A 13,185-nucleotide genomic window follows, 5' to 3' on the forward strand; every position below is an offset into this window, starting at 1 on the left:
GCACCCACTGCTCCCACCGGCGTTCGCCTGCCAACACCAGTACCAGCACCCACGGACCCACGGACTTGCGAAGTGCGGTCATTGCTGGAGGGTGAGCCGCGGAAGCCGCGGTGAGCCGTGGGGGGGCCGTTTCCACCATCACTGATAGAGCTGCTATTACGAAGTGCAGTGAAAGAAGGACATGAGCGGTAAGAGTTGTGTAATGCAGGGGCGAGCTGTACTGTTTATTACTGGCTATATCGCCCAGCAGGCTGTGTCATTTTCCTAGCTGAGCCCCCCCCCCCACCAGCTCCTTCCTTCACCCGTCCTCCTTCCCTTGGACCAATATTGTATTGCTGTTCACTGGGCCAGCTTTGAAAGCCTCTTAGAGGAGAGATTGTCAGAAGCGGCCATAGTCACTGCATGCCTTTAACGCTCATTTGTGTGACTAGCATTCCCTTCCCCCAGGGGCTATAGCAGTTCCACAGTATTCCAAGTGGAGACCTCCTATTGATGAAGACTTGGAGGGAACTCCCCAGACACATTTTCCTCCTCTTTCTGCACATTTGTTTTCTCCTGGCCCAATATTTGTGATAGAGATTGGCGCCATCTGATTGCCTGTCCTAGGAGACAGTGGGCAACACTGCTTGACCTTGGAGCTATATCCAAGGTACCAATAATTACATCAACAAGCATTTGAATCTCCTATTTGACAGACTGCAGAAATTACCCTGAACCCCTGATGGGGGTCCTAGGAGCACTAAATCACCTTACAGCAATATACTCTCTGTCAATAGGGTACAGATCCACATTACCAATACCGCCTGGCGCTGTTTAGCCTATTGAGCAAGAGGCACACAAATATACGGCTTTCAAGGTGGTGTGGCTACTTAGGTCCTTTTTAGTAACTACACTACACATCTGTGAGTGACCATCAATATAAGCAGAGTTGCAAGCTGAACAATGCTTACAGTCAAGAAGTGCTCAGCTACGAGATATAATTTACGCAACCAGAGGAGCAAGACTCCCACATCTAATATGAATGGATGTAAAGGATCTAAAGCTACACCTGTGGAATGAGGTGCAATCACCGACTTCTTTCCACCTCCTGGTACCCCAAATACAATAAGCTCTCCACCACACACAGAAATAGTGCCTGGCAGCCAAAGCTTGAATAACACTACAGATGCAGTAGATGTACTAGGAGAAAGCGATATTGATAACAACTCATTACTAGAACTCTGCTTATCTATGCAGAGATCTATGACCCCTTTACTAGGAAGCATACCTAGCAATCAGAACAACAGCTATCAACATTTGTCTACGGATTCACAAAGAGAAACATCTAACAGACTATCCGCCTCTCCCAATCTGGATGTACAATTAGAATTATCTGAAGCAGATAGCAGCAGAGAACATGGGGAAAGCCAAATGACCTTGGGGGACCTGCAATCCTCGGTCGCATCTCTGCAATTTGCTTTAAATATCCTGCTGAAGATGTGTGGGAGGATATTAGAAGTTACCCTTACCCTTCCAGCAGGAAACATAGCTGATAACAGTAACCCAGAGTCTGCACAGAAGGAAGGGAACATCTCTTTGCCAGCATGCCCGGAAACAGCTGATCATGATCTAAATACTACCACTAATGTTGATGTATTTTTTTCACGCAAACAGCGACGATTGGCTAGAAGAGCGATCACGAGGAAAAAGCGCCAATTGGCCACCATAATACTACCTGATTCAGCAGAGCCGGAAGAAGAAATATCTATACCCACGGAAGGTAGTACCCCCAAAAAGATACGGAGAAAAGTAAAACGGAAAGTGACCAGGGTGTGCGAAGGTACTATGGGCAAGGAGGGTAAATTGACCTTGATAAGAGTACCACCGCATATCCAATGGAAGAGGAGGACTTAAATAAGAATAACGTCTCAAATCCAGCTGATGAGATGGATATTGAGCCCTCATTCTGTGCAAATGAGCAGGGGGCGCATCCAGCGCCGAATGCTACAAATACTGACCCAATCAATCTTACTCAGATTGACATCTCATCCACAATAATAACCGCACTGCCAGAGGAGGACAAAGCTAATGCGATATTGGGCAAAGGCGGAAGGACTTGCATTATTAAGAACTTGTATCAGAACAGTGACCATGACTGGATTTCCAGATCAGCGCTGATGACCAGATTACACTCTATTCCGCAACTGAGAGTGTTGAGATCGGAGGACTTTGAATTTGTTGAACCACTGAAAGCAAGGAACTCCAATATATCAGCAATTCACTGTAAATTATTTGCAACAGCTAATCTGCTGCGCAACTCTAAGGCCAGTCTATGGGAAGTGGATATTGAAGTTGACGCTGACCCTAATATAATCAATCCACAATGGCCAATGCAAGTGCCAAGCACCAAAACCAAAGAAAGCAAGGTGCTGCAGTTACCAAAAGGCAACTCAGTACAGCTAGCAGATGTCCAGAACGTTCTTAAATGGCTAGCAGAGTCTCTTCCGGCACTGTCACTATCCCAATGAGATCAAAGTTTAGTTTCATGGAACTGCCGGGGAATCAGCCATTTATTTTCAGCGGACGGCTCAACTCCTATGTTAGCTGGTCACACCTGCATTTGTCTTCAGGAGACGTGGCTTACCACTCGGGCCGTTTTTAATGGCTACACTATCCATCAGGAATTAGCCAAAAAGGGACCCCGGGGAAGACCATCTAGGGGTCTCCTTATTGGAATTTCACATCCATTAAAGTCAACTCGGATCCATTCTAACATGGATGAATTTGTGCTAGCGGTCGAATTAGAACTCCCCAGCAAGGATAAAGTGGATAAAATGTTATTGATCAACCTCTACAATCCACCAGAGTCCTCTAATAGAGACCTCATACAGGAAGCTTGCCACGACCTGCTGATCGACTGGATGATTGACCCAGAAAAGAATCTTGTAATAATTGCAGGTGATTTTAACTGCCATATTGTGGGATCTGTGAGCAGAAGCGATAATCCTTCTATAAAGAGGATAGGTATGCTGTGGCACCAGGAGGCGAACCCCGAGGGACTACTATGGCTAAACTTTCTTAATATATGGGACCTTGAAATTTTAAATGGTCGAACTAGCAGTGACTATCCAGGGCAACCTACATGGAGCAATGGTAAATCCAGAAGTACTCTTATTTTATCTGTGTAAGTCCCACAATGGCTAAAAGGGTCAACGATACGAGAGCCAATAAAAACGACTGGAGTGATCATGCCTCACTAACATTATCATTTGATTTTTTGCTACAGCAGGCTTATCCAAGACCTATTGGTGATCTGAGAACGAATCATACCTCCTCAAACATCCGTTTGTCTGACAAAAACATCTTGAAAGCAGCTGAAGCTATAATAGATATGACAAACAGGGGATATGAAGTCCTCATACCTATGTCCTGTAATGACATCGAAGAATGGATTACCACTTTCTCATGCAATTATGCGACAGCCAATATTAACATGTTAGCCCCAGATGCTAAACCAATTAATTCTTTCGACATTGAAATCAGAGACGCTAAAAGATCTTTAAGAGCAGAGCTCAGGAAGCTATGGAAAACCTCCATCACATGGGAGAGCTACCAGATCTCAAGCAAGAAGCGTAAAAATGCCTTTAGATCATGGCTCAGACAGAAACGCTATGCAGCTAAATTAGCTAAATGGCAAAAAACAGTCCAGATACTCTGTGCCGTGAATACCTGCTCTATATGGGACCTATTGAGACAGGCAAGAGGTAGCTCCCTTAATAACCCGATTGGGATGAGCCAATGGGAGGAATTCCTGAGAAATCGCAATCATAACACTATGGATCTCTCCCAGGAAATGATAACTTGGGACCGACCTTCTCCCCCTTTCAGGGTGACGGCGGAATCATTGATTATCATGATAAAAACCCTCAAAGCATCAAGAGCACCTGGGCCTAATGGTCTGGCGAATGCCATACTAAAAAGTAATCCGGAGTACTGGGCAGAGGTCCTGAAAATATTATTTGAAAAGATTTTACAAGATGGGCTCATCCCGGAATCCTGGCAGACAGTGATCCTGGTCCCGATTTATAAGAGGGGAGACCGGACAGATCCTTCTAAGTATCGTCTTCTCTCTATGCTTGATTGTACGGGCAAATTATTTGCGACGTGCTTACTCCATGAACTTCAAATATGGGTAGATAAGGAGAAGATCCTGGATAGATTCCAATGCGGCTTCAGGAGTGGATACTCTACAACGAATAATCTAATTGTAATGGATATGCTACGTAACAGAGCCAGAACCTCCGGCAATCCTCCATTGTATGTATTATACATTGATTTCAGGGCGGCCTTCGATCTAGTCCCTAGAGATCTGCTGTGGGCTAAACTTGAGACCTTGGGCTGCCCGAAAGGAATACTTTACTATCTTAAGCTACTACACTGCAACACTACAGCTTCTTGAAATTAGATTCAAAGGGGAATATGACCAACAAGATTAATCAAACTCGTGGCATAAAGCAAGGTTGTGTTACAGCTCCGATCCTATACAACCTGTTTGTCCACGATATCCCGCAAGTATTGTCAGCAGAACACAATTGTCCCCCCAAGATAGGCCCAGCTCACTGCTCGGTGCTTGCCTATGCAGATGACTTGGTTATTATGGACCATACAGTTAGTGGTCTTCGAAATACTGCAGAGACACTATGGACCTATGCCCAAAGAAACGGCTTAATAATCAACCTGGATAAAACCCAGATGATGATCTTTAGCAGCAAGAAGATCGCACGTGTGAATGTTAATATACATGGGACTGCAATACTATATACACCCCATTACAGATACCTGGGTATTGAGCCTAAAGGGCAATACACTATGTGTAAGCAAGCCCGAATTACACGAGCAGCCCAAATTACTGCCCTGATTCATCGCTTTTCTTCTTCTCATGGCGGTTATACTGTCTGGGCTGCACGACAATTATATCAGCAGGTACTAACTCCCATGATTATCTATGGACTAGAAGCTCTACAGGTGATCGATCTGGGATGGCTCCAAATACTTGTGGGGAAATTTTGGAAGAAAATACTTGGACTTCCGAATTGTATACCCATGTCCATTCTTAGATTCAAACTGGGTCTCATTTCATGGAAAGCTCGAGTACTTAGAAGAAGGGCTGAACTTTACGTAAAAAAATGTCACCTCAATCAGAGAACCCTTTGCTGAATATTATGTATAGTGAAATCAACAAATCTTCTTCACTCCTTTTCATGAAAAAACAACTGACTGATTACCTGGGAAAGATCAGCTGGATTACTAAGCCTTACGGGGATGAAGCCAGTGTATTGCGTGCTCTGTGAAAATAATCTGAGTTAGACGACTGGATCGACAACTTTGCACACTTGGAAGACCTGAAACGGTATAAATTTGTACAGCATATGGGATACACCTTTAAGAAGCCATCATCAAATCTATCTCTATGCCCTTCGCCTCGATTGAGACGGTTTATCCTTCTGCTGAGGATTGACCAACTACCGGTATTGGCTATCAGCGGTATTATGAACAATCTCGCAAAATCAGAACGCTTTTGTCGACTCTGCATGAATAGATCCATCACTGAAACTGGTAAACATGTTCTTACTAGGTGTCCTACCATGACAAAAACCTATACTACATATTATGGGGACTTTGTTCATAGAATGGATCATATCAGCAGCAACGACTTTTGGTTAAGGGCGCTTAACGCAACTAGGATGAAACTCCACATTGCAATGTATAATGTGTGGCTGACAGTAGAGAAACAGCTGAATATAACTATATAGATGCTAGCTTTTCCTTCTATCCTGTTGCTCATACCAAAGACTTCATTTTGGATCTATCAAGTATTTCTGTACAAATCAGACCTTGAGAATCCCTTATTTTTAGAATCTGAATGTGTCACAAAAAATACTGTACACAGACAAACAAAGCACAAAGCCAACGTGTACGTATTGCACAAACATATTTACGATGGAATTTTATTCTAATTTGATTTTGTACTTGACATTTTTGACATAATTTAAAGAATATGATTTGTTATTTTCACCTTTTCTTTTCTGTTGAAATTATAATAATATGTACTTTTGTAATTTGTAATGACTTATGTTATGTGAAAAGCTTATGTTAAGCTCTAACACATTAATACATTAAATTAAATAATATATTCTGAGACTGATTATACACCAAGAATAAAGTTGTGGGTCAGATATATAGAGGACATATTTATGATTTGGCAGGGTATAGAAAGACATTTATTTGAATTTGTTCGGTTTTTGAATAACAACACCTTTGGTATACAATTCACATCCGACTGAGTTTGATTTCTTGGATGTTCATTTATATGTCTCAGGCAATGTCATTATGTCTCAAACCTTTAGGAAAACTACAGAGGTAAATTCGATACTAATAGCGAGTAGTTGTCACAAACTTAGTGCGAATCGGAACATTCCAATGGGAGAATATATAAGAGCACGCCGAAACTGTAGAGAGCTGCCAGTATTTGAGAACAAATTTAATATTCTTGACAAAGGTTTGGTGCTAGAGGAAACAAAGATATTGTGATGAATTCAAAAAAGAAAAGTCTTACTTTGTATAAATGTGATTTTCTTAAACCCAAACAGTCCAAAACAAAGGACATGCAGACTGTAAGAATGGTGACACAATATTCAGTTGAGAACACCAAACTGCACAAGATACTACTGAAACACGGGAATATTCGGTTGCTTGATTCTGACTTGCAGCCATATCTGATGGATTGACCCACTTTTGTATTTACACAACCCCGACGCTTAAAAGGGAATTGAGCCCTTCTTTTTTTAAACCATTGCAGGGACCCAAAACCTAGCTAAGCCATGGTATAACTGGTAGAATGAGTAAAATGTGTGAGTACACCAAAAAACATAAATCCATTAAGATTAACATCCAAGAAGAAATGAACGTTATAAGTTTGAACATCACAAGTTTCATTAACTGTAGGACCAAATTCGTTGTCTATTCTATTATGCGTCGGTTCGGACTTCATTATATTGTCAGCACGATCCGAGAGTTAAAGATTCAGATTGGCAAGCACTTAAATACATGGAACAAAGATGATCCGAAACTCCCTTTGTCTGTTCATTAGCAAGAGTGCCATCAAATGGACTGCAAGGCAGATATTACATTTACTGATTTTTAACAATACCAAAGAAGCTCAAAGGGGGTGACAGAAATGGCTCTAAGGAGGGCGGAATCCAGGGCAATCTTCAGATATAAAACTGTTCATGGGTCTGACCACGGAACATGAGATGAGCTCATTTCTTTAAATTGGGTCTCCTGTATAAGATAGGGTCTGATGACTTGTTTTGGATGAGGATACTGTGTTTGTATGGTTACATTGTTCATGCCAACATTTGAATGCTAATGATAGCAGATTTGCTTAGTTGTAGATGTTGTAATAACCAGATGATGTACTACTGGGAGATGAATGTGAGGTGCGAGGGCCATCATGCTAAAGGGGAGCATAGTGTAACAATGGTGGCAGAATGATAGAAATACTAATTGGATGCACAGAGTTGAAAGTATTGGTTTGGATGCCCATGGGTCCACCAACAAGACTGTGCCTTTGGATTTGAACATATAGGCACAGGATTTTGACAATGGCTGTTCTGCGCAGTTTTGGGAATCAATAGTCATAGGAAGTTTAAAACCTTTGTTGAATATCTACTTAAGAAATGTATTAGTTCTCCAGTACCCTTAATAATAGTGAATTGGGCATGAAAACATAACTCGCATCTTATGGGGTGTAGCTGAGCAGGACTTGGCGAGTTAACAGAGTTGCCAGTTAGACCACGGTTAGTGGCTTGATGATGTGAAATATGAGCGGTTCTAAGGGCTCGTATTAACTATAATCTTTTCTCAATGTAGCCTTCCTGTTCCCTCACCACTCATGTAAGGTGTGGTTATGAAGGGAAAGATAAGTTTGCGCGTTTCATAACATTTTGGAATATTTACTTTGGCAAGTGCACTCTTTCTCTCTTGTATGTGTCGAGAATACTTAGAGTATAATATATTTCTGGGGCCCCTAGTTCATATATTTTCCCAGACATTGGTGACTTATCTATAGACAAAGATTCACTATTATTGTGAAATTTCCAATTATAACATTGAATTATTTTTGCGTCCGGTGAGTTTTGGGCTTGATTAGCGTTAGAAGCGATAACTCTGTAACGTAATGATGTCACGTGCAGCGTGACATCAAGATGCTATTTTTGTAAATAAATAAGGTGGGATGTAAAATTGTGCTGCGAATCGTCGCGAGTGGCTCCAATTGGAGAAGAGATTTCTTACAGACTCTCATTAATTGTAACTAACATCTCTTTTATAACACTAGGATGTGTTCCTCGCTGGAAATTGTCTCGGCCTGTTTTTCTTGATCTTTGGATTTGGTTCAGTGGTCGACTACTTCCTCAGCTTCTGGGATCTGAACTTTATACAGGAACCTAGCCAATCAACAGGTGTGCAACATTCAAACCTGAGTGTGTGGCAGTCCTTTCAGAACAGCCAACCTCCCAGTTGGAACTGGTTCAAAGCAGGCAGGCTGGAAGACAAAGGGCTGCAGAGTTTTGGACTCCTCCCCCGCTTCTTGACTTCTCAGACACTCTGGAGCCTGGGCGGGCTTGCCCAAGGTCTCCCGCCGAAGACAAAAATCACACAAAGGCATTTCCCACCCTGAAGGGTAGGGGAAGGACCTGGAAAGGACAAGCAAACGAAAAATGGCAAAAAAAGAAGATAGGGGTCATTTTGGGAAAATGGTCACCCAAGGGTGCCTTACCGTAGCTGTGAAAACAGCCTGCGAATAAGTTGAACAGAATCGGTAGTAAAGGTTCTCTGCCACCAGCCATTTAGGTTAAGCTTGTCACTGTAACAGAAGTGTCACAGGAGTAGTGAGAAATGGGATACACCATCTCCCTGAGCACTCCACATAAGGTGAGTCATGCTGGTCTCACAAAATATAATGTAGAGGATATAAATATCCTTCCTACCCTTGGGAACAGTTGTTCACACAAGGTAATACAGAGAAAATAGAAAAGGGACCCCAAAGGACAACCCAGCAGCACTGCACAGAACGTGTTGTGTGTGTGCTGCAACAATCCACCGTGCTGAGAATCAAAAGGACAATTCAAGACAATACACATTTTAAAGAGTACCTTTGTTAACTGCCTTTTTTTTCAGCACCCAATAGTTTTAAAAGTCACACACAGTTTAGCAAGACGCATTTCCCCCCGAACATGTTTTATAGTGCAGCAGCTGCCCACCGAACAGCTTTCTTATGAAACACAAACAATAACCAATAGGGAACATATTAGCAGAGAAGTTACGTTGACATACCTGGATGCATTTCCCTTATTTGTATTTTCTTTGTACAGCTGAACTGGGCCTGTCACAGCACCTATTCAAGGATTACCTCGGCCATCAGTGATGTTTCACAGGTGCATTGATTCTGTTAGAAATGACAATGTTCAATAAGTTTAATGAAACAGCCACCTAGTGAGGCCTTACTGAAGAACCATTTGAAGCACAATTGCTCTCACGTTTGGTGAAAAGACAGGTATTGTACATACAGCAAGCTTCAGCACACAGTGATGTAGCCCGCAATGCAGACTATACTGCACCAAACTCCGAACCCACTACCACTCTCCTCAGCATTACCAATCCTAACATGGCCACTCCACTCAGCTGAACCGGTCTTCACTGTACTCAGTCTAGGAACGAAACACTCCCACTCAGCCTGTAATATCTAGTGAATTGTTATTCCACTACTCAGTCACCTCCACGCCCCAGAGACCCATCCTGCTTTCCTCAGCATAATCTCCTGACCACCTGCTTTCAATAGCCAATCCTCATTCCTGAAATGCCCCACCTCACAGCCCCTTCCTGTAACCTTGGAACGGTTTCCGTGAGTAGTTTCTAAGATTTTCCAAAAAAGGTAGCAGACGCCCTTCTCCAGAAAGAACATGGCATGATAACCTGTTCTGTGGTTTTTTCCCCCACTTTGAGAGTCCGCAGCCATCGCTTTTTGCTCACTGTACCTTCCACAGATGGGAAATATTCATTTGCATATTAGTCTTTGTCCCGCCCACATGGGCAGTCCAGCACAGAAATGCTCAGGCAAATCCCTTCTGAACAAGAGTACCAACAGCAACCGCATACACGTGTTTCAGCCTTGTTGGTCCTCATCAGTGAGGTGGAGCTGTGCCTCGCTAAGCACAGTGAGCAGGGGTTCCAGGTCTGAGTTCCCCCAGGTAACTTAGGGTGACCAACCCCAGGTTCCTTGCAAAACATTTTGAAAAATCCAAGCATACTAAGGGCTTTTTTAAAAAGTGTCAGGACTGAATGCTAGGGACCCTCATGAAACTCCCCTTAGGCCACAGGCCACCAAACCCTTCTCGTCAGTTTTCAGAGCCACCATCCACCTTTTTTCAGATAAATCCCAGGAGCCTGTTCAGGACGATAATCTCCCTCAAAGAATCCATTCACCTTTAAATCCCCCTCTGACACCACTAAAAGCCCCCCTTCCCCATTCTTACCATTCATTCTCTTTTCCTTGGACAGAGCTCGGCTAGGTGACTTCCCTGCATGTGTAATGGTGCTAGTTGTGCAGAGTCACCCCTGTGGGTGTCAATGCACATGCAAGTTAGGAGGCTTGCATGCACTTTGCCCCATAGGCCCTGGACAGAGCTCGGCTAGGTCACTTCCCTGCATGTGGAATAGGGCTAGTTATGCAGAGTCACCCCTGTGGGTGTCAATGCACATGCAAGTTAGGAGGCTTGCATGTACTTTGCCCCATAGGGCCTGGACAGAGCTCGACTAGGTGACTTCCCTGCATGTGGAATGGGGCTAGTTGTGCGGAGTCACCCCTGTGGGTGTCAATGCACATGCAAGTTAGGAGGCTTGCATGCACTTTGCCCCATAGGCCCTGGACAGAGCTCGGCTAGGTCACTTCTCTGCATGTGGAATGGGGCTAGTTCTGCAGAGTCACCCCTGTGGGTGTCAATGCACATGCAAGGTAGAAGGCTTGCATGCACTTTGCCCCATAGGCCCTGGACAGAGCTCGGCTAGGTCACTTCCCTGCATGTGGAATGGTGCTAGTTGTGCAGAGTCACCCCTGTGGGTGTCAATGCACATGCAAGTTAGGAGGCTTACATGCACTTTGCCCCATAGGCCCTGGACAGAGCTCGGGTAGGTGACTTCCCTGCATGTGGAATGGGGCTAGTTGTGCAGAGTCACCCCTGTGGGTGTCAATGCACATGCAAGTTAGGAGGCTTGCATGCACTTTGCCCCATAGGCCCTGGACAGAGCAGGACTAGGTCACCTCCCTACATGTGTAATGGGGCTAGTTGGCAGAGTCACCCATGTGGGTGTCAATGCACATGCAAGTTAGGAGGCTTGCATGCACTTTGCCACATAGGCCCTGGACAGAGCTCGGCTAGGTCACTTCCCTGCATATGTAATGGGGCTAGTTCTGCAGAGTCACCCCTGTTGGTGTCAATGCACATGCAAGTTAGGAGGCTTGCATGCACTTTGCCCCATAGGCACTGGACAGAGCTCGGCTAGGTCACTTCCCTGCATGTGGAATGGTGCTAGTTGTGCAGTCACCCCTGTGGGTGTCAATGCACATGCAAGGTAGGAGGCTTGCATGCACCTTGCCTCATAGGCCCTGGACAGAGCAGAACTACGTCACTTCCCTGCATGTGGAATGCTGCTGGTTTTATTTTTTTGTTCTTTAAAATGCCATCTGCAACTAACGTTTACCAGCCTGGAGAGCAAAGCGCACAAGAGCGGCCAACTCGAGAGTAAGTCCTGCTACGAAGGGGGCCTTTACTTCTGAGCATGCGCAGATCTTCGCTTCCCGTACCATACCCGTCACGTGGCTTTACTATCGAGCATGCGCAGATCTTCGCTTCCGGCACCATATCTGTCAAGTGGTTTTACTATCAAGCATGCGCAGAACGTCGCTTCTGATCGTATCCGTAAAGTGCCTTTACTATGGAGCTTGCGCAGATAGTCGCATCTCGCATCTTATCTATCAAGTGACCATGCTTTCGAGCATGCTCAGATCTTGACTTCCGGAATCATTTCTGTAAAGAGGATAAACTATAGAACATGCGCAGATAGCCGCTTCCGGCATCTTATCTATCAAGTGGCTTTGCTACTAAGCATGCGCACATCTCTTTTTCCGGTTTAGTTCTGAATATTCCACGCATCCTTGGCGCATGTGCAGACCCGCCATTACCACGCACTTTCATAGTGTCTCTAAAAGATTTTTTTTACCCATTTTCCAAAAAGGTTATTTGCCACGTGTCACTCTTTTTATAACCATGTGTAAAAAAACGAAGTGTTAAAAAATAAATAAAAAGGGACCTGTTTTCCCCTCTTCTCCTCAGTCCCGGATTTCACGGGATTGTCCTGCGATTAGAGACTCTGTCCACAGTTTGCAGGGTGGCTGTGCGGGACGCAGGTTGTCCTGACGCTACAGCACAGCCACTCTGCAAACTGAAGTGGCCATGCACACAGCACGGCGCTGCCGCCTGCTGCTTTCTTTCTCTGGGCAGCTTTGCAGCTCTGGCTCCCTTTGAGCCTGCAGTTCAAGCTGTAACGCTCTGACACCTGGCTTCATTCAAATGCTAATGCTTTGTTCCTATTTTTTTTAATTTATTTAACATTTATAAAGCGCTCACACAGCCCGCAAGCATCGAGGCGCTGTTACAGGAATTATTTGTTTTTCTTAGTTGCATAATTGTGTTTTTTTTTGTTTTTTTGTCTTAGTTACGTATTTATAATGCGCTTAAACACCCAGAGGTTTCTAAGCGCGGACCCGGGGATCGAACCTGTTGTTGCTTTGTGTCGTCTTCGCGCACGCTGCCGCTGAGCTATCCTCCCGGAACTAGTGTCGTGATGGCCATGTTTGCAGTTAAAAAACATGACCATCACCTCCCAAGGACAAACCATTTGCATTTCAATTAAGCCAGGAATTAAGAGCCATTAAAAAAATGTAAATGAAAAAAAGGGGCGGGCCAAATGTGAATGACATTGTGACGTCATCACAGCCTTGTGGGCAAGTGTGCCGCGAAAGTCTATCAAAGAGTTGGCCACCCTACAACCATGTGCACCCCCCACCCCTACTCACCACCCTGCCCA

The 13,185-nt window shown here is 44.2% G+C and overlaps 1 protein-coding gene across 1 annotated transcript in view; it reads right to left on the minus strand.

Annotated features, from left to right (window-relative positions):
• The window catches only part of LOC138452731 (zinc finger protein 208-like), a 292,035-nt gene extending 280,143 nt beyond the window's left edge, over positions 1 to 11,892 (minus strand). The window contains exons 1-2 of the mRNA XM_069605079.1: positions 11,794 to 11,892; positions 9,376 to 9,487 (exon numbers count right to left, since the gene is read on the minus strand). The gene's annotated coding sequence lies outside the window, so the exon portion shown is untranslated. The remainder of the gene's footprint in view (positions 1 to 9,375; positions 9,488 to 11,793) is intronic.
• Between the last annotated feature and the right edge of the window lie 1,293 nt (positions 11,893 to 13,185).

The sequence above is a fragment of the Ambystoma mexicanum genome, chromosome 4p (assembly GCF_040938575.1).
Source record: "Ambystoma mexicanum isolate Mex_15411 chromosome 4p, UKY_AmexF1_1, whole genome shotgun sequence".
NCBI lineage: Eukaryota > Metazoa > Chordata > Amphibia > Caudata > Ambystomatidae > Ambystoma > Ambystoma mexicanum.